This window comes from Zonotrichia albicollis, chromosome 1 (genome assembly GCF_047830755.1).
Source record: "Zonotrichia albicollis isolate bZonAlb1 chromosome 1, bZonAlb1.hap1, whole genome shotgun sequence".
Lineage (NCBI taxonomy): Eukaryota > Metazoa > Chordata > Aves > Passeriformes > Passerellidae > Zonotrichia > Zonotrichia albicollis.
This window is the reverse complement of record NC_133819.1, coordinates 122,827,708-122,853,337: the sequence shown is the minus strand read 5'-3', so window position 1 is coordinate 122,853,337 and position 25,630 is coordinate 122,827,708. Positions and strand designations below refer to the sequence as shown.

The following is a 25,630-nucleotide window of genomic DNA, read 5'->3' as shown; positions in this document are numbered from 1 at the left end:
TGGATTAACATACACAGTCCTATAATTAGCTATGTTATTAAATTTGCTAAGTAGTTGGGGGGAAAGGGGCTTGTTTGCCATCTGTTTAAAAAGTATCTCTCTTTCCACTGAAATCTGGATATAAAAAACCCCAGACATGTGGGCATGACTGCCTTACATACATTACTGGGATTATTTCCCTTGAGTTAACCAAGACAAGCATGATTCATATACCAGTAGAATGTTGTGCAAAAATGTGCATAGCATTTTTTCACATAATGTTCCTTTTCCTTCCCATTATAAATTATGAATCATGTAAACATCATGAATTACAGAGTTTTTGGTTGGTCTGGGGTTTTTCTTTTTTCCCCATGACCCTAAAAACTACTAAATAGAAGAGCAATTATAATAGGCAGTATGGTAAATTCTGCCATGAAAATTATTTTTTAATTCTACTCTTGTCACTACGTAACAACACAGTCATTTGCTGTAATTTCCCTAGAAGACTTGAAATAATCAAACTGATTTTAGAACCCAGACACACACACATACACCACACACATTTCCACTGACTCTGAATACAGAGCATGTTGACATCACGAGAAAGAAAAATTGGCACTGGTTAGAAAAGAGATGCATATTAAATATAAAATCATTAGCCTCAGCTATGTGGAAATTGCCTAGAAGTATGAAAACAAGCTGAGCTCTGAGTAGCTTAGAGTAAGGCCCTGGTTCACAAACTCTTCAGTAGAGCTCTGTCACTCGATCAGGAGACTCACGAAAGCTTGTACTGTAAGAGCACAAGAAAAAGACAGCATAAAAGAAAAAAAATCAACAAAAAGCACTCAAACTGAAGGATTCCAGAGTATGGAAAGCTCTCCAAAATTGTAACTGAGCAGTACTTTAAGCCACTATTTCTGTGTAGAGTCTTACCTTTAATGCCACATTTCTTTAGAGAGATCAGCAAGCATTTGTGATTTCCAGTGAGCCATTTACATCAGTGTCTGCAGCATGCAGACCAAATGTTTTATAAGCTTTTTTTTTTTTTTAAACAGTGCATATGATAGCAGTACAAAAGCACAGGTGAAAGCAAGGGAACCTGGATCTGAGCAGTTTTAAAATTTGCCTCAGGCTAGCTGAAAGTATGTTCCGTTAGCTCAGAGGCAGAGAGACCCTCTGGAACATTATGAGTTTGGGGTTCAGTCACACATGTGCAATAATTTATCTGTGATCAATTCAATAGTCACAATAAAGCAATGGAGAAGGCACAGCACAAACCAAGAGAGGAACATAAAGGGAAGGGAGCTGTAAGGTACCTCAACATGTACAGTCTAACTCCAGCCTTCCCATACAGTCATCGGAGAGGGTTAAGCTTTCAGCGTGGGTGCTCTGAGTCACTGCCTGGAGGAGCTCAAGAGGTGATTATTTATACAGCACATTAACCACACAGGACTATATAGGAGGTCTAAAGTTCAGGATCTGAACATGAATACTCCCCAGAAGGTGTGGAGTTTGCATTTCTTTCTATTTGCCGCTATCCCCATGGTGCCTGTGAGCTCCTCCAAGCCATGTTATAGAAGATGAAGAAACTTTCTAATTTACACCAGACAGAAACAAGTCCTATCAGAGATCAAGGCTGAAGATTCTCTTCCTGTGTCTTCCTCTCTGGCAGTGGCCAAGACCAAGTTATATGTTGGATGTTTGTCCCTGCACAGAATAAAGTGGTCAAGATAAAGTAGCTGGGTCTTAATTGCATGCAAAGAAAATTAAAACCAAAAAAGAAACTCCCTACTAAGGACCCTCATCCATCTGTTTTTCTTTAGGGATGCTTTAACATTAGCTAAATATCACTTATTTACACCTGAAGAAGTTAAATGATCTTGTTCCCATGAACTCTCTTACAAATGCTGTCCTGGCCTGTGATTTATATAAAAGTAGCTGTTCCCTTAATTTTATTCACAATAGCTTCATTCTTACCGTATGAACCTGCTTTGTCAGTATTCGCTTTGATTTATGGAAGATTTCAAACTACCAAAATAACTATCCCTTTTCTTTTCATTAAAGCTAATCCCCACAAAGACACTTTCATCTGCTGATTAGTCATGCTTCAGCAATCCTTGCTAACCAGAGGCTAAGTTATTGATGTGTTAAAGATGTAATCGCAGAGATTCAAGACCACTGAAGAAAATTCAACGTGTTGTTTGACAGTGTCAGAATTTAACAATGTCTTGGCTTTTTGAACCAGCCAGGGCAGCAGCATGGTCAAATCTCTTCAGTTAAGCTACAGGCCAGAAAGGCTGTGTTAGGAAGTGTTTCAAGTCCACAGACAAGCTGCACTTGAAGATCATGAAAAGAAGGGGTAAGGATTTCCAAAACACTTCAGAGAAGTTGGAGCCCCACCTCATTCAGCATTAACAAACTGAACTTCAGTATTCATCAGCACTGCACCCAGCTTTTTAAGTCAGAGGCAACATATTTGCATTATAAATTGTACATGTAATTTATCATCATGGCTCATGTTTCCACAGCCTTTTCTCATCTGAATGTTTATTTAGAAATTATTTAAGCAAACCCATCTTGTACCTTTTCATGCTCTGATCATTGTGAAACAATAATTTCTTCTTGGCCATCACTCTAAGTGATTTTACATTTAGAGAATGACAAGTTCAAATACTAGAAGCAGTTTCCCATGAACTGATTATCATCGCAAATGTTTAATAGAATAGTTTGATGCGCTGTAGATGTGCTAAGGAGAATAAGGATTCGTAGAACTCTAGAACCTTTTTCTAAAACCTAGAGGTAATGGAGGTCTTCAAGACTAATCCCCCACTGAGTGAAGCAGCTTGCATTATGCTTCAGAAAAGGGGACACGACAAGCCTGAAGTGCCACTTCCAGCAGTCAGGACCTGTCTGACTCAGCTGTGATTGGCAGCTACATGACACACATTTAAGTTCATCAGAATACACCCTTGTCACAGCTACACCACAGCTTCCTCAGGTATATGTGTGTTCATGGCTGATGCTTCAGTATCTTGAACTTAATAGCTGTGTGCTTTTTAAGAAATTAAACATGAATGAGACTTGCTCTAAATCCCAACTGAGTTTACAACTGGCATGTAGAGGTCTCCAAGCAATAATCAGCCTTATTCTTGTGCAATCACCTTTTGGGGCATAAACATATATAAATAAACATAAACAGATATAAATCACATTCAGTCGCTATTACTCATAATCATCAATCTGTACTAAGAACCACTTCACTCGGGTCTTCTCCATATTTGATGGACAATTGGAAATTACTGACAGCAGGAGGCCACCATGGATGCCACAGTCAGCCTGGGCTGGAAAATGGCTTAGCTGGTTTTGGGTAGTAAGGATCCTGAGCAGATGCATACTGCTGAGCCTGAGCCGGCTGCCTCCTGGGCTAGGCCAAGTGTCCCCAGGCTAAAGGAGGTGACAGCATGGAGACCCCAGCACAGACACACAGGTGGGCCCTGGCCCAATTGACACCAGCACAGGAGTTGGGCTGGCTCAGTGCACCCCTCAAAGCATCACTGCAGGAGTCCTTTCCTTCTGAATCCACTTTGTGCTGCTCCTCTCCCACAGCCCTGTTACACAAATAGCCAAGCACTGACTGCACTACGATGCCACTTTGTCCCATTTTCAAAACTGCTGCGTGGATGAGCCCACACTCCCTCATCACTCGTTCTGCTAGATGAGGCTCACAGGCTGCTCTAGGTTTGGAGCTTCTGTTCCACAATCTTACCATTACTTATGCTTGACCTGGATCAGCACAGACATATGCCTTTCCTGTCTCCTGTGATTCAATCTCAAATGCTCTTAACTGATAGACTTGGTTCTCATTTCCATTTTCATGTAGTGTGATAGAAGACACCAATGATGCTGCTTTTGCCATGTCCAGCCTTGTACTCATAGCACTCTTTTTTATCACTGTGTTTTCCCCAGGGTTGACATTTCACCCATTTTACGTCAGTCTTCCTTACTTTGCAGCATAAACTCATTATGTGTCCTTACTGTTTACTAAATCCACGATCCAGATGAGAATCCCCCTTTTCCTCATGGATATTAGCACAGAGCAGTATGTACAGGGTTCATGGAAGTCAGCTTTCTGCCTCCTTTCTAGCAGCTGCTTCTTCATCTGGTATATTTCTGGACGGACAGCATCCAGTTCCAGGGCAAACACTGCTCCGCAAGGAATGTTCTTGGAATCCTCTGGCTGAGCTTGGTCTGTGAGCCCAAATGCACTGAGCACATATAAATTGGTCCATTGTTAATTTGTGCTGGAAAGCCCCGCTGAGCATAGGAATATGCCAGGAACACAAATCTCTGAGATCCTCTTTTCTAGTGAAATGGCTTCCTCTCACTCACTCCATTCACCTTTCAGCTTTATTCTGGCCAGCTAAGACTAATGACTGCTCGACAGAGCATATCAAAGATTTGCTCCATCTAGGCACAAATCACCCTTGGAAGGGGCATTGAACTGGACTGCAACTGGACCCGGTCCTACAGATTTCCTCCTGCTGCATGATGCCCTGTGGAGTCCTGTGTCAGCCACTCGTTTGGTACAGCTATTAGAGAAAAATAAACCAAATGAGCTTATTGACACCTTACCCCTCACTTATAGTAGAGTTCTGCATTATCTGCAGCTGGGACACTCTGACCTGAGGCTGTATGGCAAATGGAAAAATCCTACAAACTCTTTCAGTGCTCTGACTAAATCAAGTCTGCTCGGATTTGTGTCAGGGTCACCACTCATATTTGTTTTGTGATTGCACATTTAAGCAAGAGTTTAGTTCCTATACCTTGTGCAGCCTAAAGGGAAGACTTAAGAGATTGACTTCCCTTGTGAAATACCTTCATTTCTTCAGTTTGAGGAATGATGAGATACTGTGAGCAACTAATCAGATTAAAATGTACAAAATCACTCATAATCTCTATATGTCAAATTCCTAGGAAATTAGGCTATTACTACTGAAGAAAGACAGCACAGAGGAAAAGCGTGTTTTCACTGTGACCTGGCAGTTCACTGACTCAGAGACAGGCTATCTGTACCAGATCTGTGAAGCAATCCAGAATATTTCAACCAGCTGGGTTGGATAATGCTGACACACATGAGGCTGAGCCAATAGTTGTATCTCACAGAGGCTGTAGCAGTCCTCAGGGTAACTAACAGGTGGTGTGTTGTTCCAGAGGCTTTGCATGATTCCACCCTAGTTTGAGTCTAATGAAAAACAGCATAGTTGGCATCCATATTGATCTCTGATTTCTGTGAGTAGGTAAGCATTGATTACACAGGTAATCAGTTTGTGCAGCTCTTTGAGTGACTCTGCATCCTCATTGCAGTGTCTGGAAAATCACAAATGGTAAGGAGTGTATGACCAGAAAGGTAGCCATTAAGTGACTTTCTAAGCCCTCCTTTCTTCTTCTTTCAGGTAGTTTTCCTTATGTAAAGTTAAATTTCAGCAGGAGTGGTCTTATCCTATGGCACAGGTGTCACTAGCAATAATCAAAAGATGTTTGCATCTTCAGGTGATACACAAACACAAACTGAGTGCTTCTGCTTCCACATGGCCTGGACCACAGCTAGCAGCTTCTTTGTGATGGCACCTGAAAAAGCCTGAGGGCTCCCAGACTCAGAGTAAAATTTACCCATGGCAGACAAGCTACTTTCTCTGTTGAGTACTTGGGCATGTTCTTTGGCCTCCTTTCTTGCTGTTTTTTCTCCCAGAAAAGTGTGAAGTTTGTCTCCAGTAGTTTCCTGGTACGTCTCCTGTAGTCTTCCAAAACATGCTGGGGGTTTCACTAATGAAGTAGGAGGGGATGAGCAAAAATATTTTCTCTTTTTCTGTCCCAGTAGCTGCATCTATGTTGGTATCTCGAACTCTGCCAACCCTGAGACCTAGAGGCATGTTCTAGCTACATCCATATTCCTGAGCTTTCTTGCCACCAAAGCATGGGACAGGCGGATTCATTCTACCTATGGATCTAACTCATGGCTTGTGCCATCTCCTGACATAGGCAGGGAAAATTTTGGGAGAATTTTACTTAGCATTAGCTAGAAATATGCCAGGAACCCTAGCAACAATTGAGCAACATAAACACAATTTGGTGCCTGGGAACATTTCTTGGTACTATTGTTTTATTTTTTCCATTATATTGCTCAAAAAAAAAAAAAACCTTGAGCACTTTTTGAATGCTTTCCAATTGAATATCTCCTAGATCCAAGATCTAATTACTCAAGGGTAATAATTCCTGGCTGGTAAAAGAAATCCTCCTGGAGAGCACTTTGCAGACAATCTGAGTGACAGCACAGAGATTTTTATTTGTTTTTCAGGGCATGTCTAGCACTTATTGATATAGCTGAAACATTCTGCTCATGCTTGGAAGTCAGTGGGACAGGAATTCCTGGTCTCACCTCTTGTTCATATTCTTTGGCTATTCATGGCATAGAAATTATCTGGCTGTTGTGAAGTCTTATGGAGAAGGTAGGATGAATCATACTTGCAGAGTGAATGTGTCTTTTATTCCAGCATATTGTCTCACTGGAGAAGTTCATAACTGGTTGGGTGCAGGGAACTTGAATCTGATGTTATGCCATCTGTATAATTTCTGCTGTAACCCATAAATCCACTAGTGAATTTATCTCTTTCATGTTCCTTGGAAAACAAAGGCAGCCTAAGTTATTTCAAGGGGGCATGTTGAAGCCTTGCTGCTGTAAGTGCTACAGGGTAGCGTAAACCATCTCATTGTGCGACCGTGGCAGGAGATCCTTAATGCTCATGTGAATCCAGGAATGGATGGCAAGAAATGTTTTGTCTGGTGCCTCTTCATCAAAGTTAGTAGGATAGCTACAAGCTAGGGTGTTTCTACCTCCTCCACTCCCATTATTGCTTCAAATCAAGTGCCAGAATAATTAGTTCATTGCTGAAGAACTTTACAATGCTTTTCTTAGCAGATCTCATATCCCGCACAAGGCAACAACTCACAGGTCTTAGTCCAAGAGGGTATTCCAGCTGGGACTGGGAAAGAAAAAGCCCTTAATGTGATATTACTTGAAGCCAGTTCATGTAGTCCATATCCTCCACTGGAGTACCACCCACCAGTCCAGATGACTCTGGATTCATCTCATACACTCCCAATAGATCATAGAGGACAGACAACACTCACAGTGTACATAAGAGTGGTAAAATTCAGTTCTTACATCCATGTCAAAGGGCCTCAGGCTGTGGATCACAGATGTAAATGAGAGCAGCTGAATGCTTTTCCATTTTTGCTTTTGTTTTTACCATGGGGTTTGAAGTGTCACATTCTGTAATATAACTTCCCTTTTCTAGTCACAAACAAATGACATCTGGCCACTTTCAATAATAAACTTGAAGAGAGGGGACATTTCCTTTCAGCTTGTTGTGCCCCTTCTTAACCTTCAAATTCCAACGAGAGCTGAGGAGAAGGAAAACTTTTTAAAAAGTAATCCCCTAATGATTAAACTTACCGATGGAGAAAAACTTTGCTTCGAGCCTCTGAGTACCGTTTGCTTCACACAATCTCAAACATCCTGACACAGTTAATGCTTGAGGAGCTGTTTGCTGCTCCCACTCTCACTGTTACATCATACAGGAAACCCTTGCAGGAAATGAAAGTTCAGCCAGCCTTCTCCTCCCTCAACACCTTGAGCTTACCAGTCTAAGACAGAAAGCATACAAAGAAGAATGAAGGTGGGGTAAGAGCACAGGAGAGGCAGGCCAGACACAGATAAATCATATACCTTGATTTTCCTGTCTGGCACAACATCCAGTTTTCTTTCTGGAGGTGCTTCGGTGAAATAATCTGGGTTTCACTGAGCAGGAAGTTTTCACTATCTATCCCACATGGGGACTTGTCATTCAGGGTTGTGTAGGCTGAGTCTGCTTTGAGCCCGTGTCACCTCAGCAGGCATTTTAAAAGGAATACAAATAAATTAAATAACTCCCTTTTTTTTAATTAAAAGGATGGGCTTCCATCACTTGATGTACCCCCAGTCTGAATGTTCTTGTCACCACAAGGATGTGGTGAAGCCCTTTGTTTGTGTGGAAAAAAGTCTGCTTTCAACCAGACTCGCCCAGCTCTTTCAAACTGGGAGCAGAGAATGGCTGAGGTTATCAAGATGAATAAAAACTGGGAAAGGCACTGGAAGCAGAGGAAATGAAAAGCTCTTTTCTTCTTCTGTTCTTAGTCAACAGAAATACCAGACACATAGTCTTAACAGTTCAGGCCAAACCACTACCAGTGGAGCAACATGTAGTACATCCAGAAGAGGCAATTTAGGGACTGTGAATGGAGCTGCAAGGCCTCCTCCTGATGATCTACAAGAGCTTCTTTCAGAGTTGATTCAGGACAAGGGAAAGATTCCCTTTGGTTTTCCTATGGCCCAGATAGTGGCACCATCCCTGCCACCACAGATAGCTAAAGGTTTACTAGATAAATGTTTTTCTCTTTCCGATGAAAACACAATATATGGAAGCCAATTTGTGTTGAAAATTTTGAAATGCTAAATGGAAATGCACCATTTCTGCTTCCTGTTCTGCCTGCCTGCCCAGCCAGCTGCCTGCTCAGCTCCCTTCTAACTCCCTTGGCAGGTGCAGGACTTCTGTCTTGCAAAGTGCTTGTAAAAGCACCTTTTGGTTCCAAAACACTAGGAAGTGCCACAGCAAGAGTTGTCTGTTTTTGTTAAAGCAAATGTACAGCTATTGCCAAAGCAAAGCTAATGAGGACTGCAGGAACCAGGCAGAGATTCAAACTTCTGGACTGACATCATCACTATCTGAAACAAGAAAATTTATTTAAAAAATAAAAGGTATGACACTTTCCCACGAACTCACAGAACAGTGGAAAGCCCTCCAGGTTTCTGTGGAATCCGAGGCCTGCTTGTGGGTCTCCCAGCAAAAGGCACAGGCAGGCCACCCCGGCCCAGGTGGGTTCACCAGCGCATGACCGCTCCTTCTCAGCGTGCAACCGGCTGTGCCAGTGCCCTTGTGCAGTGCAGATCACCCAGATCTCTTTAAATGCAGCCCTCTCCTTTGGAGGCAAGTTGCATTCCCCCAGGCACTCCCTGGGAGCGCATTTCCCTGCAGGAAAATGCAAGTGAACCTCTTGTGGTGCACAAAGGAAATGCCGTGCATCGATCCTGCCACATCCAGCAGACATGGCCAGCTTTTATCATTTTGCTGCACGTGGCCCCTGGGGCTGTAGAAGTCTCCAAGGCTCTCCTGATTTGTGGTGTAGAACTCTCTAAAGCAGCTGGGAATTGACAGTGTTGTTGTGCAGGCTGCAAGACTTTGGAATATTACCTGGTAACACGTGACAGGAAAAATCTACAAATCTACCAGGGAGGTGTGGCTCCCTGGCTGCCCTTGTTTCCAAGGTTTGTGTCCTGGCATGTCATCTGAGAGCCTGCCAAAGAGCAGCCTCTCTACTAGCCTTGCTGCAAGGGCATACACACATTTGGAAATGAGAAAATAGCTGTAATATCCATGTCCATCTACAGAAGAGTCCACCATGGGAGCAAGCAGCAGGGCTGGTGAGCCTACTGCCATTGTGAGGCTCACAAAATCTCACTTCAAACCCACAGATCTGAGATTTAAACTATTATCATAAGACTGGTCTCTTCCTCTGTGCCTTCAGAGGCTGCAATCCTCCACAGCTTGTGCTTCTCACAGCTTCTCCTGCTGCAAGGCTGCAAGGGAGAAGAGTATGGAATCTCCTAGGATGAGTCACAACATGTAGCCACACTGTTCTGTGGTGACGCAAAGGAAAACACAGCAGTGCTGGTTAGAGATAGTCAGCTTTAACCCCTGACTCTGCCCGAGGACACAAAAACTCTGGCCATGTCACCGAGCATGGGTGGCTGACTTCAGAGCAGTTCATACAGTTCCCATCTCCCCTTCAGAGGGGATGCTCTGGGAGTCAGCTTAGCTTTCTAGTCCAGGAGAAGTTCACCCATAGTTTACATTTTCCAATGTTTTCTTGGTGACTAACAGTGTTAGTGAACTCTGAGGAGAACAATCTTTCTGCTGCTGGGTGACCAGCTTGTTTTGCAGGCCCCAACCTCATCTCTGGCTCTTCCTGCTTGCTGCCTGTTGTCCAAACAGTTCTTTTGTCCTTGAAGCCCTATGGTCCAGTGCTTTACAGCCCGTCCTACATCTTCCTGACCTGCTACAAAATCTCTTTCCAAAAGCTATCATTCATCAGTTTGTTCCTGATAAAAGTCGTTGATCAAAGCAAAAATGTGGTTCGTTGTTTTTGCCACTATCAGAGAATCCCACAAGGCATATCTGATGTGAGCACCCATGTTCCCAGCAGCCAGGGAAATTGTAATCATGATTAGATGATCACACACTGCCCCCAGAAGAGGGCTGGGCTGAGGCTAGACAGTTATCTGGGGCCCCTATGGGGTGGAAACACTGGCTGCGCATGGAGAGAGAAGGAACATAGAGCTCCCATTGGCATTTCTGGATCCGCTGCAAAGGGCCCAGAGCAGGGAGCTCATGTGGGCACTCAGAGCTCTCTCCCATCCATTGCAGTGTGCAGGAGCGTGGTCTGGCTTGGAAAATCACAGTGCAAGTACATTGCCTGACTGACACAGAAAAGTTTCTGTGTTTATGGAAAAATGACCAAAAACAAGGCCGGAGTGGATTCTTTCATAATCAAGATCATTTTCTCTCCCACAAGCAGGAAAGCAGAGGGGCATTGCAAGAGAGGGAGATTTTGCTAAGCGGATTAACATATTAACTAAAAATAAAGATTGGACATATTTGGAATTCTAAGATAATCTTGCTTTTCTGGTGACAATAGAAAAAACTCAAGCCTCTTTCCTTTGCTTTCTGTGGTGCTCCAATTCATTCTAGCCTGTTAATTCATGAGTTTATCTATACTGTACATAAAAAAAGAAATGTCTGTGCCTAGAGCACATACTGACATTTGGGTACAGATGATCTAGTGATTGGCATATTTTGATTCATCAACCCAATGCTGCATACATTACCAGAAGATTTGTTTTGAAATGAGAAATTGTTCTTTTTTGATTTAATTACTTCAAATGTTTTCCCCATATAGCATCTCCCTTTTCAATTTATCCATCCAACCTCACAAACCTGATCAGGGGAATGGATTTTTTAAAACTCCTTATAGCCTCCACTGAGCCTGAAGTGCCAAACCTCCCTACCCTTCTAACAGCAGTCTTGGTGCTGTGCTTGAGTCCACAGCAGTCTGAGCAGGGGAGACATCCCTTGGGGGTAATGCTGTCCCTCCTGAGGCTGTGCTGTTTTGCCCTGGCCAGTTCCAGCCCTGGAGGAGATTCATTGCAGCTGTCTGGGGTACCTGCTGATGCTGTGTCCTCCATGGCGTTCACCACACAATGTGCAGGCACACACAGGCTTTTGCCCTACACAGTCATAGCCCTCCTTGGCTTTTTGGCTGCAAATACTGAGCAGGGAAGCAGATACATGGACCTCCAGTTTCTCCATGCTCCTTAGGGCATCCCCTCCCCAAGATCAAGGCAGAACAGTCTCACAGGTGGCTGGAGGATCACCCCAGGATGTTGGCCTGCGGGATTATCTATGGCATCCTTTAGGACAGTGCCCAGAAAGCCAACAGCTCCACGGGGTGGAGGAGACTCGGTGCCTGCACTGCTGGTGTTATCTCCAGCCTGTGTAAATGAAGGTAACTGGTTTGTTTTCCGATCTGTCAGCCCCAAGGGGAGCCTTTTGGTGCACACACCCAGTGCAGGCTTGGTGACCAATTTCACCACTGCAGTTCAAAGTTGTGGGATTTCAGACCCTCCTGCCCCAGTCTAATAGAAAGCACAAGATGCCCCGTGGGGAGTTATTCTGGGGAATTACCCACCAGTGGCACAGCCTGGGTGCTGTGTGCCTGCTGGCCAACAAGCACTTACCTTCCTGTTAGGGCAGGTCTCTCCTAGGACTCCAATCAACCCTATTCTCCTAGAGCTTAAAATATTTTCTTCATTCAATCTGCAAAGACAGCTGAAATCTCTCAAGAATTAATGAAAAATAAATGCCATAGCAATCTTCCCTAGGAACCTTCCAGTGGGTTTATATGAGTATGTGTGTGTGTTTATGTGTACAAACATGCACACACACAGATTTCACCATTTCAGCAGGGGACTTTCTATTTTACATTCTTCTCGGGCTAACACTTGCACTTTAATACCAGATATCACTGTGAGACATAATGAGGGTCATTAAATGTATTTATTAGCTTATTAAAATGAACTGCCTTCACTGCTGCAGCTGGCCTGTGTTTTATAGAAACCCCAGCAAATCCCCAAAGTCACACAACAGGAGCCCAACACACTTTAGCTGATGACAGAGTAAATATCAAATTTACTAGGGCTAGCAAGTGGCAAACACAGTTCTGGTATGTTATTTGAAAACCTGCCATGAGGCATAATACGTAATTCTCAGCTCATAAGGGTAGAGTTGATTTGGAAGGAAATATGAGAAGAATTTGATAGGATTTAGTAATATTTTCAGGGATACAGTTTAATTATAAACAGTAAGGAAGCTCTTAGATACTAGCTGTGGGTCTCAACCATTAAGGGCAGCGGAAAAACTTCAGCAGGCTATATGAGCTGATCTAATGTGGATTTTAGTCATAACACATGAGATAGACACACCTGAAGTGCCCATATCTTCAACAAAGTCTATGTGGAAAATAAGTTTATATTGTGAGTACAGTTCAGGAAGAACAGAAAGACCCAGTGGGTGCTGATTGTCTAAACAAGGTGCACCTGGGAGTGCCCAGGTAAATGCATTTATGTTTTTTCACTAGGCAACCTTCATTTCTCACAGGCTGTAATCTGTGAAGCAACTTTTTTTTTCTGATTTTTAAGACATGAATATTTCTTCTTTCACACTGGGGTTCCTTAACCCTCATTTCAAACACTCCAGGGACGGCAATAGCAGGGTGTTCCCAGTGACCCAAGCACAGATGGATGCAAGAATGATGCCAGGGCAGGATGGGGTTCTGCTGCTCCTCCCAGGAGGCTGTTTGGGGGAAAACACTGCTGAGGAGCCCAGCTGCAGTGAAGCCCCTCACTGTGGGGATGGGCAGAAGCTCTGCCCCAGCAAAGCCCCAGAAGGGGGGGTCACCGAGCCCCACAGATTTAGCCAAGGCTGGGATCCTGAAATTGTACCAGGACAGTGCTGCCCTTTAACCCTCACTTTCAGGTAGTCCTGCATAGATGAAGATGATGGGAAAGGCTGCAACTCTCTCAGACATTTCTTGAGCTGTTCCTTGAGGGCAAAGGTAAATCAGCAAGATAGATAGATAGATAGATAGATAGATAGATAGATAGATAGATAGATAGATAGATAGATGCATTATCAGTAGATGCAGTATCAGTAGAAGTAGAATCAGCCACACTTCTGGCTGGAGATGGCTCCAGAAATCAGAAATGGATTAATCACAAGGAAGCAGACTTTGTTTTTAAAAGCTCCTCTCATCCAAACAGCCCTCTCAAATCTGGTTGGGAATAGTCTCCCAGGACACTGGATGAGCAATGAAGCCAGGTGAAGACAGAAGAGCTGCTCAGCCTCTGTGAGATAGCTGTGACTAAGAATGATGACCACTGTCTGCCTTAATCAAAGAAAAAATAATCCTGTGTCCCTTTTCACTCCCATTACAAGGAACCCACGAATGGGTTTGCATCATTTTCCATAAAGCAGAAGGAAAACCCCTGCTGAGGTATTTTTACTCTCGCTCTATCTCACTGTCCTGCTCTAACACCCACAGTTCTCCTGGAGATACAGTCACTGCTTATTCAAAGTTCAAGTGTAGGGGGACCCTGAGCTGTTCTGCCAAAAGCTTTCCCCCTCCCCCTCCACCCCCGCCTGAATCACTGGCAGCAAACATAATGGCAGAGGGTGTCACATTCTTCTTACCGTAATTCTGAAAAGCAGACTGGGATATTTTCCGAGATTTCTTGTACAGCTGGATGCAAGCAACACTGTGTGTGTACATGTGCGCGCACCCAAGTGCCAGTAAATCATCTTAAACTCACATGTTTGGAAAATTACTGGTTGATTTGGCTGTTTTCTCATAACTAAGTGTGTGTATTCAAATTATAATTGAAAATTTACGTCTTCAGGCTTTATTCTTCCAAGTTCTTTGTTAAATTTCATATATGAATAACACGAAAGCGTATCCCAGATAGCCGAAAGGCATGAATTGTAAGTGCCCACACCTCTATACACACTTTTTTATAATGGCTTAGGCTGACATGAGCCAGGAAATTCAGAGTTTGGTCTCACATGGTCTTAATTCATACCTTTGAACACACAAAATCTTCTCCCTATAGGGTTATATTTTAAAAATAGCCAGTGGGATTTAACCCCAAATTTCTGTGCAACTCTGATTACATTGGCTCTTTCTTTTTCAGCTTTATCTTTTACAGAGTTTCTTGCTCATTTTTCAGAAAGATAACAATTAGAAAGAGAGATTGGGAAAATATTAATTAGTTTTCTATAAGACCAATGTTATTTTTGAAGTGTTAGTGTATTTTTTTCATTTTAATATATCTTAAGCATGTTTATGTTTTATATGTTCTTATCAACACAGTGAAAGATTCTGTAATGAAATGATCCAAGGACTCAACAGTTAAGAAATGCCAGAATAAATTGCTTGCACAAGTCTGTTCACTTTTCTTACACTTAGGTCTGAGGAGATGGCTTGCACTTAGGGTCAATGCACTCTTCACATTGCACAATTCACTCTGGCACTTGCTCTTATCAGTTCCCTCTGCCCGCTGTGTCCTCCTGGGTTGCTGTCACCTTGGCCAGTCAAGGCCAGTCATCCAAAGTGATCATCACATCCCAGCCTCTCATCCCTCTTACCCTGTTTTCCCATGTGTCTCCTAAGCTCTTGGCCCACAAAAGCCAGAGCAATCTCCCAGCTCTCCTGTGAAAGGGTGGATCTCACTGAAAGCTGGCACATCACGGTGGAGAGAAATTGGCTGTAGATCAGGTGATCATTTTTCACACACACAAATACACTGTCTATCAACAATGTCCCACACACTTCACCTGCCACCTGCCCAAGTCAGTAGAGGATACAGCTAATTCCAGTTTGCTGATGAAGGCAAAGGAAGGATGTAGGGGCTAAAGACAGGAGATGAGAGTTTAAAGCCAACCCACATTTGCTTGAGCTGAGCAGCCTGGACACAGGACAACGTATGACCACACAGACCTGACTGTTTATCTGCTGCTGCAGTCAGCAATTTGTCAGGGAGCTGTGCACATCTGGTTGCCTGAGCTGCTCTACATTTGGAAATTGAAAGATCTCTAGTCACACAAAAGAAAAGGCTTACAAGTCTGGCTTTTGCAAAGAGCAAGAAATCAAAACTGCAAACCCTTCTATCCACCCACTTTTTTCCTTGGGCAGAAAGATGTCCCATCCCAGCTTGCTCTGAATGCTCATTTGGCCCTTAGGCTAAAAACAGAAAGAAGAAAACTGGGTTCCTGACAAAGAGTAGGTCTTTCTTCTAGGAAACAAACCTGAAATGTTCTGACTGAAGAAGGAAGCATTAGCCAGAGCTGTGCCACCCCTGTCTGCAACAGGACCTTTCCCACCATGTAGCTCCTCAGAACCTCCCTTAGCTGAAGCTGAGCCAGAAACAAATGAGGCAGCATGGACTGGACCGTGGCCCCACAGCTGAATGTGCTGGGACTTGCCTGGAAAGCAGCTGAATTCTGGTCGCTTATTCAATATTTTAATTTTTATCTCAGTGACAAGGCAGTCTAAAAAATGCATTTCCAAGACTCCTCAAATACAGGCTACAGTGTCATACCACTTCCTATGTTGCCTGGGTGGTTCCTGCATTGCTAAATTTGTCCAGACATGTGATTCTCAGAAAAGCCTGGGGAGAGGCAGTATCCCAAACGGAGCACTGGCTGACAGCAATGTGAAACAGGGAGCAAAAGGACTGTCACCTGCAGCTTGAGACCTCCAGAGAAAGGATAGTTTCTGAATTTTTTTTTAAAGTAAACAGGATTGTCTCAGAGAGACAGCTGACTCCATCTTCTGTTTCCCATGCAACACCTGCAGCTCCGCATTTTTGGCTAAAGTTTGGGTCAAAAAAAGGGTAACATTAGTATAATCAAAGTAATGTAATGGATTTAACCCAGTGAATGATTTGTAAACAGCCCAAGGTCTTTTGGGCTGTGGACTGTTGGGATTTGGGACCTAAAACTTAGTCTTTTCCAAAAATGCCACTGGCCATTTAGGGTATAGAGTATAACTTCAATGATGGCTTAATTAACACTATGTTCCCAGTGAGCTAGAAAGGCTTTTATCTACATGGAGACATTTCCAGTGCCCCCAAAAGTTGTGTTTTAGAGCTTCAGTTCTGGTTCTGTCCCTCTCCCCCATTTCACACTGGGGAGAGCAGGACACAGAGAGCTGAAGACCCCAGCCCTGGCATCACCCACAATACAGTTGATCATAAAGAACATATAGGATTCTCACCCTGAAAAAAAAAAATCTCTGAATCATATCCTGAGTATTCCCTAAACTCTGTATCATCTTACTTACTTTTTCCAGTTTCTTCAGATGCATTTTTATTCCCAGCTTTATTCATGGCATCTTCCAGAGCTCTGCAGGTTTACCTCTATTGAGTAGTTCCTTAGTTTACATCTCTCAATACAGATCTTGTTTGTGGCTGAAAGGATGTCCCTCCACCCCCTCCCAACCCTACATATTCTCATAAATCTTTGAAAAACCCTGTTGATAAAGAGCAGCTTGTTGGTTGCTCTCACTGCCTTGGCAGGTAAACCAGCCTGGAGGAACAAGGAGTTCTCTACCCTCATGCCAGTGGAGGTACAGCCTCCCTTCCACTGCTGCCAGCAGTCTCCAAGAGTACAGAACAACAAAAAAGCACCCCTAAAGAGCCAAGGAAATGTGACACTGTCTAAATTCAGGTAAAAGGTTTTTTCACACTGGTTGCTTTGTGTGGTGGGGAGCACTGATGGGGTAGGGAAGCAGTGGAAGCTGTTTCCTCGCCGTTTAGCAGAGGCAGCATCGATTGACTGGGTTTAATGTAGTGTCACTTATGAGACATGTATGGAAAACTGCTGTGAGCAGTAGCAAACTGCTTGCCACTGGGAAGATTTCACACAAAATAAGCCATGGATTCTGGATGCTGACTGGGGGGGCTGAAAGAGAGGAGGCAAAGATGAGAGCTATGGCACATGTGTATCCATACCCAAAACCCCTCACTACAAAGCCCAAACTAGAAGCTCTACCATTTCAAACAGAGGAAACTCTAGAAAATGCAGCCATAAACAACTGCTCTGTGAGAAAATATCAGATTTAAAACCTAAAATATCTTTTTCATTCTTTACTTCTAGTCCACTCAAGTTTCAGTAATTTCAAAGGATTTTCTTAAAAGAATGAAAAAACGAAAAACCCTGAGCAGCAATTTGAGCTTATACTTTGTGTAACAGCCTCTAGCTTGATCTCGTGAAAGTATTTTGCTTTATCTTTGATTCAAGACACAGGCTACTCAGTTCATTAACACATGTCAGAGCTTACAAGTTAACTCATGGTTTGCTCCTGCAACCCAGAAAGTTAACAGAAGGCTCCATCCCACTGATCTATTTTTATTATTCTGTTTTTTTGTTTATTTCCCAGTAGATCTTTTACAAACTCATTAAGGGACTTTTTGGGTATTAGCTACTGAGATGTTGAATGCACAAGTGCTCTGAAAAACATGAAGTATTGGGTTACAGAATTACTGATGTGATTTTTGGCTTTTGCATCTGATTATTAAAAAATAGAAAAAAGAAGAAAAAGCATAAATTGTCTATATTTCATTAGAGCTTTTCATCCAGCAAAGAGGTCAGCTGAGCTTCTTAATTCTAGGCTTCATTTTGGGACCTTATGTGTAATATCAAACAGAGTGAGTGACTTGCATCAATCCCTGATTCAGCACATGTAGACCCTTGTCGCTGAAGTTTCCCAGTCAATCTATCCTCTTCCCCCCACCCCTGACATAAATAAAGTCAGGAGTGGGAGATTCCCTTCAAGGAAATTTATCTCTTTGACAGTCAAACAGGTGGTGAAGTTAACGCAAACCCTCAAGAGAACTTGGTTGGTAAGAAGGGCTTTGCAATAACTAACCACAATGATTTACAAGGGACTAAATTGCCAGATTAGGCCTTGATAATTTTTCAACTCTTGACTTCATTATTACCTTGTGGATCTGGATCTTACATCACCTCTAGGAATGCCTGGGATCAAATTAAAGTGGAAACACCTGGTTGAAAGTCAGTTCAAAATACAGATTTAAGAACTAGGGGGGTATTTGTTTGCTGGATCTGCTTTTCATGCATTGTAGACAGCTATAAAATTCTGTTTCTCTGTGCTCAAGTATGGTTTTCAAATGCCAGTTTCCTTTGCATGTGTGCTTGCTAATAATCTTTGCAAGCACACTCACTGCTTAGAGATATACAGAACTGTCATGTGAAGCAGATTTAGAAGTTAAATGGAGTGTCCAAGTGAGTCAAGCTAAAAACTCAAAGACAGATTGGTTTGAAAATCTGTGGTTTGACCTAACACAGCATGACTGTCTAAGGAAGAAGGCAGAGGTACACATGCAGCAAGGATTTGCACAAAAAAAAAAAAAAAAAAAAAAAAAAAAAAGATGCTGGAGTTAAGATAGAATGCAAATAATGTTTTTTTAAGTAATGTGTGAGAACAAATAATTTTTGCCAGGAATCTGTAGCTGGAACAAACCAGTGGAACACTCAAAAGAACAGTAGACAATGATTTAATGTCACAGTACTGCTACTACACAGCTCTGTTTGAGAAGAGTCTCCTACAAGCCTTTATGCTTTTCTTCCCTCTACATCTTAGTTGTCCTTCACCAGCTCTCAGCTGCAGCCAGTACTCATGGCTGGATTTCCATGAGTCAGGGAATTCAGCACTGGCACAGGAGAGGCAAAGCTATATGACACTACAGCAGTAGGAACCCTTCACAGGACACCAGGTGGAAAGTCAACAATTTATCTAGTCCAGACAGCTGCCAGGCTGCTGAACATGGATATTTATAGAGCACAAGAGAAATCCTTCCAGTTTGTTCTGCTGCTGGCACACAAGCAATGGCTGCTTCATCAGAGAAAGTGACCAACTACAGCAAGTCCTGCTGATTTTAACGGGACCCTGCCTCGATGGCTTCAAATGCCAGTTCTGGCCTAACAACCTTGATGGGTGAAAGAACTTCAATCACATTTCCTACATGGAAAGACTTAATTTGATCTGGAACCATTCCTCAAGGGTGCCACCTCACATGGCTGATGGCAAAACTGGGCATGATGTGCCATTCAGAGACCAGGGTACTGGTGAAGCTGGGCAGGACTTGTTGCCAGGTTTCAGCAACCAATGCATTGCTTGGTCCTCTTTAATAGGTGAGATTCTCCCATGTGTGGTTCCTTCCTGTTTGATAGTGATGCATTGCAACAAGCTCCTGCCTTGGAAGAAGTCAAATGTTCTTGACAGAAAATTACTGCCCATGGGCACGGGAGCTCCCTGCAGATATGTGCTCCTTGCCTGTGTCTCCACGTTTGACTTTTCCAGGACTAAAGACATTTTCATAGGGCTCTAGGTGGGCAATGCAGCACAGAGGCTTGAGGGACAACTTCTCTAGCTTAGAAGGCTGGGCCTGAAAAATCACCTCCATGCATGGACCAGACTGCAAGTGGTAGCTCTCTCTCCTGCTTTGTTGAGGGCACTTGAATCTTCCTGGTGTAGGCTGGGAGAGAAGCAAAATCACAAAGATGATGGTGAAAAACTTCCCCCGGTGAAAATCACACGACAGATGGGGAGCTCCAACACTGCCCATGCAATTGGGTTCCCGGTCCCCTGGGACCAGAGCTGGCAGCCCCGGCAGGAAGAGGAGGCCAGGCTGCAGCACCTCGGCAGGTGAGAAAGCTCAGAATCCTGACCAGGACACTGGAATTGTCTTCAGGGAGTGAGACTCGAGGAAAAGCTCCAGACAGTGACAGAGCAGGAAGTTACAGCAGCTGTAGGAGCTGCGGTTAATGAATTTCCCAGTGGGGCTTTAGCTTTTGCTCTGCCTTGCTCCCTCTGGCCCAGAGTGCCGTATTAGTTTCTCCGCTTCCCAGCCATCCCAGTCCCACAAGCTGTTTCGTGTAAGAAGTTTTAAGGCAGCAGATTGTGTTATGAGTCCCCAGTGAGAGTATAATTTTAGGTCCGTTTCCAAATATTTAGTAACAAAGGCTTGACTTCCCAAGGTGAATCCCAGGAACACTGACAGGATCTCCACATCTGATCATTCAAGCATTGGGGGAAGGAAAAAAAAATTAAAATTTGCAGGTTTTTTAGAAAACAAGAAACCTGGGTCCCACAAGCTCAAGGGTTGAGGAATTTCATGTGCAATTTTGTCCCTTCAGTAAAAAGGGGTTACCTTGGCTGACCTGACTGCTCTTATTAGGTGCTCTAGGTCTTCAGAGGAGAACCTCCACAGGGGACTGCAAATATTTATAATACCAAAAAGGTAAAAGCTGCTTGTTGGAGACTCTGGGAAGAACTACCTCCAAGTCTAGGCAATAATTTCAGTTAAAAGTTAGCATCTTTTCCAGGTATGAAGAACTTGGGGACAAATTATGTTCTGGTCCTTGTCCCCATCTCAGTCCCAGCCTCAACCTGGCCTGGACTGTGGCTCGGTGAAAGTTACTACTGTTCCCTTCAAGCAAAGGAGAAATGAGTTATTTCCTTGAGAAAACACCATCTACCAACAGCTGTGGCTCAGAAATGCTCTGCTTATAAATAAGGATTCCATATTAAAATATAGTTAAAATTATTTTTAAAACATACTCCCAAAGCTTATAAACTCTTCATAGGCCTGTTGTTACTTAGTTTGTTATCCTATCTAGTAAGAACAACTATACATCTTCTAATTGCTTCACTTTTTCTAGTTTCTGACACAAAATAAAAATGTAAAAGAGACTGAATGACTGCTTGAATAACCTGGATTTTCAGAACCATTCTAGTATTTCTCCAAAATTCCCAGGTTAGTCCTGGGACTAATGGAGTACATTATTTTTCACATGCTAACAGATGATGTATTACATGATGTTTAGTTTTAATGTCAAAATTTTTAAAGAACTGAACAAGTGATCACTTCTGTAATTCAAAAATAAAATACAGTTTACATTATCATTGTTTAGAGTCACTGCAAGCAGAGAAAAGCTGGCATTTCTTTATCAGGTTGTTTGGATTGTGGATACAAAAGATGAGGAAATCCACATGTCAATACTTTTGCTGGACTGTTCTAGTTTCTGATGTCTCCAATGGAAGTCTTGGTCCCATCTGCCTTATGCTTGTTTTCCACCATGGTGAGGACTTGCTGGATAAGAAGCTGGCAATCCTCAGCATTTCAAGCACTGCAGCTCACAGGCAAGCCCTGGGAAAGCAGAGGTCTTGAGGAGATACCGGGCCCTTGGAGCTGTATCTGCATGAAGGCTCCCACTGCTGCCACCGTGGTGAATTAATAGGAGCCACGAGACAAGACTTGATGGTGAGACCTCTGAAGACACCAATAAAATGAAGAGCACTGACACTAGCTAGATTTGGAGATATTTGGGAGACCTTAATTCCACCTGCTGCTCCAATCCTACTGTTGACATATAACTCCTTACCTCACATGCCAAAGGTTTAAGTAGGGAGAAGCTCTTCTAAAACAGTGCAGAGGTCAATATTCCTGGCTCTCAGCACAGCAGGATAAGCTAACATCCTTAATCACTGTGGGATGCTTCCGTTTGCCCATTAACTACTGATCTGTGTAGAGACCTAACTTGTATTGAGTAACATTTGTTCTAAACATGGATCCAAATGCACTTGCCTGTTAAGAAAATAGAACAAGTTTAAGCTAACTTTGCTTATCTGTATCTTAAGTGCTTGCATCCGAATGAAAGTTTGTAATTATCTTCTGAGGGCTTGTTTAGATGTGATGGTTGATGGAAATGGCAGTGTGACAGGCATTCCAAAGGCACTGGCTAGTCCCAAGTCCCAGAGCGCAGAACTTCTTGCTCCAGAGTATCCTTCTTGTTTAAGTCGGGCTGGAACAGTTTATGCTTATTGCAAGATACAAAGGTAGCACCCACACACAGAGCTCTGCACACTTAAGTGCAGCTATTTCAGAATAACCCCTGTGCAGGGCTGTGTGTAGAAGAGCCCTGGTGGATGAGCTCAGGGCTGGGGCTGCCTGCAGCTGCCATGGGAAGGGAGGGCTGGATGTCAGCACGAGCAGACTGTGCATGCACACACCCTGCAGCAGGAGCTGCTAGAGCAGGCACAAAGGAGAGATCCCTGGAGCCATCTTAGCACCCCATTCTTCCTCTCCCACTAAGAACCTGTCCCTGCATACAGCTACTAGCTTTCCAAATGCTTCAGCATTAGCTGTTCCCCATATCTTACTGCCACAGCAGCTTTTAATGATAATTGGATTAGGAGAGAAAAGCTCCAGTCATTCCAGTGCCATAAGCACTGGCCCAGGCATATTGTTTGCCAAAATTTTTCAGTCAGAATAGATAATATTTTAAAGGCAGTTTGGTCAGCCTACAGACAGGGATGTGTTTAAAGGTTTGATTTTTTTCCAAATACATTGTGGCTCCTTAACTAAGTGGTACAATTAGCCTGCTTAAGAAGAGGGAACCAAACATCCCTTAAGAAGAGGGAACCAAGCCAATTTAACTTAGGTATGAACACACACAAACACTAGATCCTGACTTCTGAACATTCATCATTTAGCTCAAAAAAAGAAATTGTGGAAGAAATTAATTGTTTGTGTATTGTCAGCACTAAGCAGATAGATAAGTATGTAGCTGGAATGTTATTTCTAAAGTTATTTTAAATATTTGGGTTGTCTACTTAAGCTATGTTTAAATAAAGTTACTATGAATTTCTTCATTTCACTGAAGCCATTATAAAGCCACACTTTCTGTCATTATATACATCAGCATTTAATGGTGAGGGAAAAACCATGGCAGGCTAATTAGAATACCAGGGGGCTGGGGTTTCTGTAACTGCATTTCTAACTTTGTTGGGTAGTGTCCCTAGACTCTCCAGCCTTTTTTTGCAAGCTGCATGACATAACATCTGAAATTTAGGCTTAGGGCCTCAGAATAAAGTAACACTTAAATAGGTGCCCTCATCAATGATTCTGCCTGATCTACTGTTTCAGGGACTGTTAGAAGACCTCATCTCTGTGATAGTTTTATTTCCTGTTTGTGGACTATGAATTTGGCTGCAATGGAAAGCTGAGCAGAGTCCCAAAGTGTCTGTACTGGGTTTTAATGGAAAGAAACAAACTCCTGAGGGTAAATACTTACTCAACTACCATTTGTTTTGCATTATGATTATCCCTTTTTGTTGAACAGAGGACTTATCTACCCAGAGACACACAAAAAATTAGGAATCAAATTCAGAGGTTAGGTTAATGACTTTATATGCATCCAATTCTTGAGCAGGCGCACACTTTCAGAACCATAGTGGCCCATAACTTACTCCTTTATGTGCATTCACTACACAGCTCTGATCCCTCTGAATTTTCCTAAGTTGCTCTTGAAGATAAGACTCATAAGGGTTTGTTTATACACAAAAGTTAGGACAGATTATGGTGGCGTTTGAATGTTAAGAATAATGGTTGCTGCTGAATTACTTATTCATTATGAAGCTAAAGGGTATAGTTCCTGATTAGCTCACCTCACTCAGACCCTCTGCACAAGTCCTTATGAGGTAAGGTAAACATATATATATTGTGTGTTACCAACTCTAAATACCAGGCCTAATGGGGGGGAAGAAGAAAATTCATACTACAGTGGGCATCCAGCTTAGGTGCCCCAAGCTGCAACTACATTAATACATAAAATAACCTATGAGCACATGATACAGGAAACAACTGACACCAAAACCAAGGATACTAAACTTGTCTATGTCATTACAATGGCTGAGTGGGTACACCAAATTCAGAGACCTGGCAACCCTAGATTCTTTTTAAAGACTAGGAAATAAAGGAAAAGCCCTAGAAGCCTCCTATAGATGAACCAGTGATGCAAACTGTCCTGCTCACTGGGAAGCAGACTGCTACAGAATGATCTTGAAACACCTTGTTTACACAGCTATAAGCTTAGGCACCTCATGAGAGCTTTCTCAGAAAGCTCCTATCTTAGTAGTGCTATCTCATCAGGTTGTTACAGCAAGACAAAAAATACCAAGAGGTGCACCCACGTCAGCTCATCTGGGTTTAACAGTAATCTTTCATGGCATTGTCTTACAGAATGAAGGAAAAAGTCCCTATATTAAGCTACTAGTCTAAAGTATTAAATTAGAACTTTTACTTAAACTAGGCTGGCTTTATGTGAATTAGCACAGTCTATCAGTCACAGCCCAGAAGAGACATAATTTTCATAGTTTCTGATTGCAGTGCTAAAGGAAGCTCTCACCATCACATGGTATTTGCAGCAATTTAGGGCAATATAAACAAGGGATACCCCAGTTTCCACTCCATCCTGTCACAAATCTCTTCCTGCTCTGTAGGAATCACCCATTCAACGGGGAAGTGATACCCAGTCAACAGAAAACCTTCATGGAGAGCTGAGCTTGACTTCTTTACATGATTTTTTTTAAGGTACGACTGGAGGTGACGGGAGTTTTGGAATTATTTCCAAAATAGCTCATGTGTATCAGAAAAACTAACAAGCTGAATTCTTTTGGAGGCTTGAATTTAAATTTAGGCTCAGTCTCCCACTCTGCAAGACAAGCACTACAGAGACTCAAAGATTCTCCCCCCAAGCAACTCTCACTAGATCTACAAGGCATCTGGTATTCCCTTTCTCTATGTGTATCGCTGACATTTGAATAGAAGATGAAAAGTTAAGAGAATGAGTTTTAGAAACACGCTCACAGAAAGCAACAGCCACAAGCCACCCCCCAGCCACACAGCTGAAGAACTGAGAGAAAAGGTAGCAAATTTAGAGAAACCAGGATGATCATACATCCAATAATAAAGTAAAACTCTGCAAGCCTTGAAACTTGCTTTTTAAGTAAACAATGTAAATTGGCAGAATGCTTTATAGAACACCATGGTATTGGTGGTCAGCTTCTTATTTTTCCTTTTCTGTCAGGCTAGTTAGTGTCAAGTATCAATACATCAGACTTTAAAAGTTGCTTCTTAGTCTGACAGACCAGCAGAGATTGAGACGTTTTAGAAAACAAAAGCGCAATACAATGATGCTATGCAATAGAATAAATTTGTTGTACTTGCTTTTAGTGACTTTGCTGTAAGAACATGGGAGGTAATTTGGCCCTGGGGAAATCTTCTAATGACTTTTGAAAAAGAGCATGGAATTTGGAGTAAGGGTTAATGTAAACATTTTCTTCTACTTTCAATTAGTTTCTAAATAGAGTTAGTTAACAACACTGTTCTTGACACAGATACCAATTTTTTTTATTTTATATGTGTGCTATGTATATAACTACAGTAATAGCTACAGCTGTACTGAAACTACATTTACTTTTCAACTCACTGAAACTGCATCCACACCAGATCATTTTT

The 25,630-nt window shown here is 42.7% G+C and overlaps 1 long non-coding RNA gene across 1 annotated transcript in view; it reads right to left on the bottom strand.

Annotated features, from left to right (window-relative positions):
- LOC141730989 (uncharacterized) overlaps window positions 1-994 on the bottom strand; it is a 39,309-nt gene extending 38,315 nt beyond the window's left edge. The window contains exon 1 of the long non-coding RNA XR_012582841.1: window positions 913-994. This is a non-coding gene — a long non-coding RNA (uncharacterized LOC141730989). The remainder of the gene's footprint in view (window positions 1-912) is intronic.
- Between the last annotated feature and the right edge of the window lie 24,636 nt (window positions 995-25,630).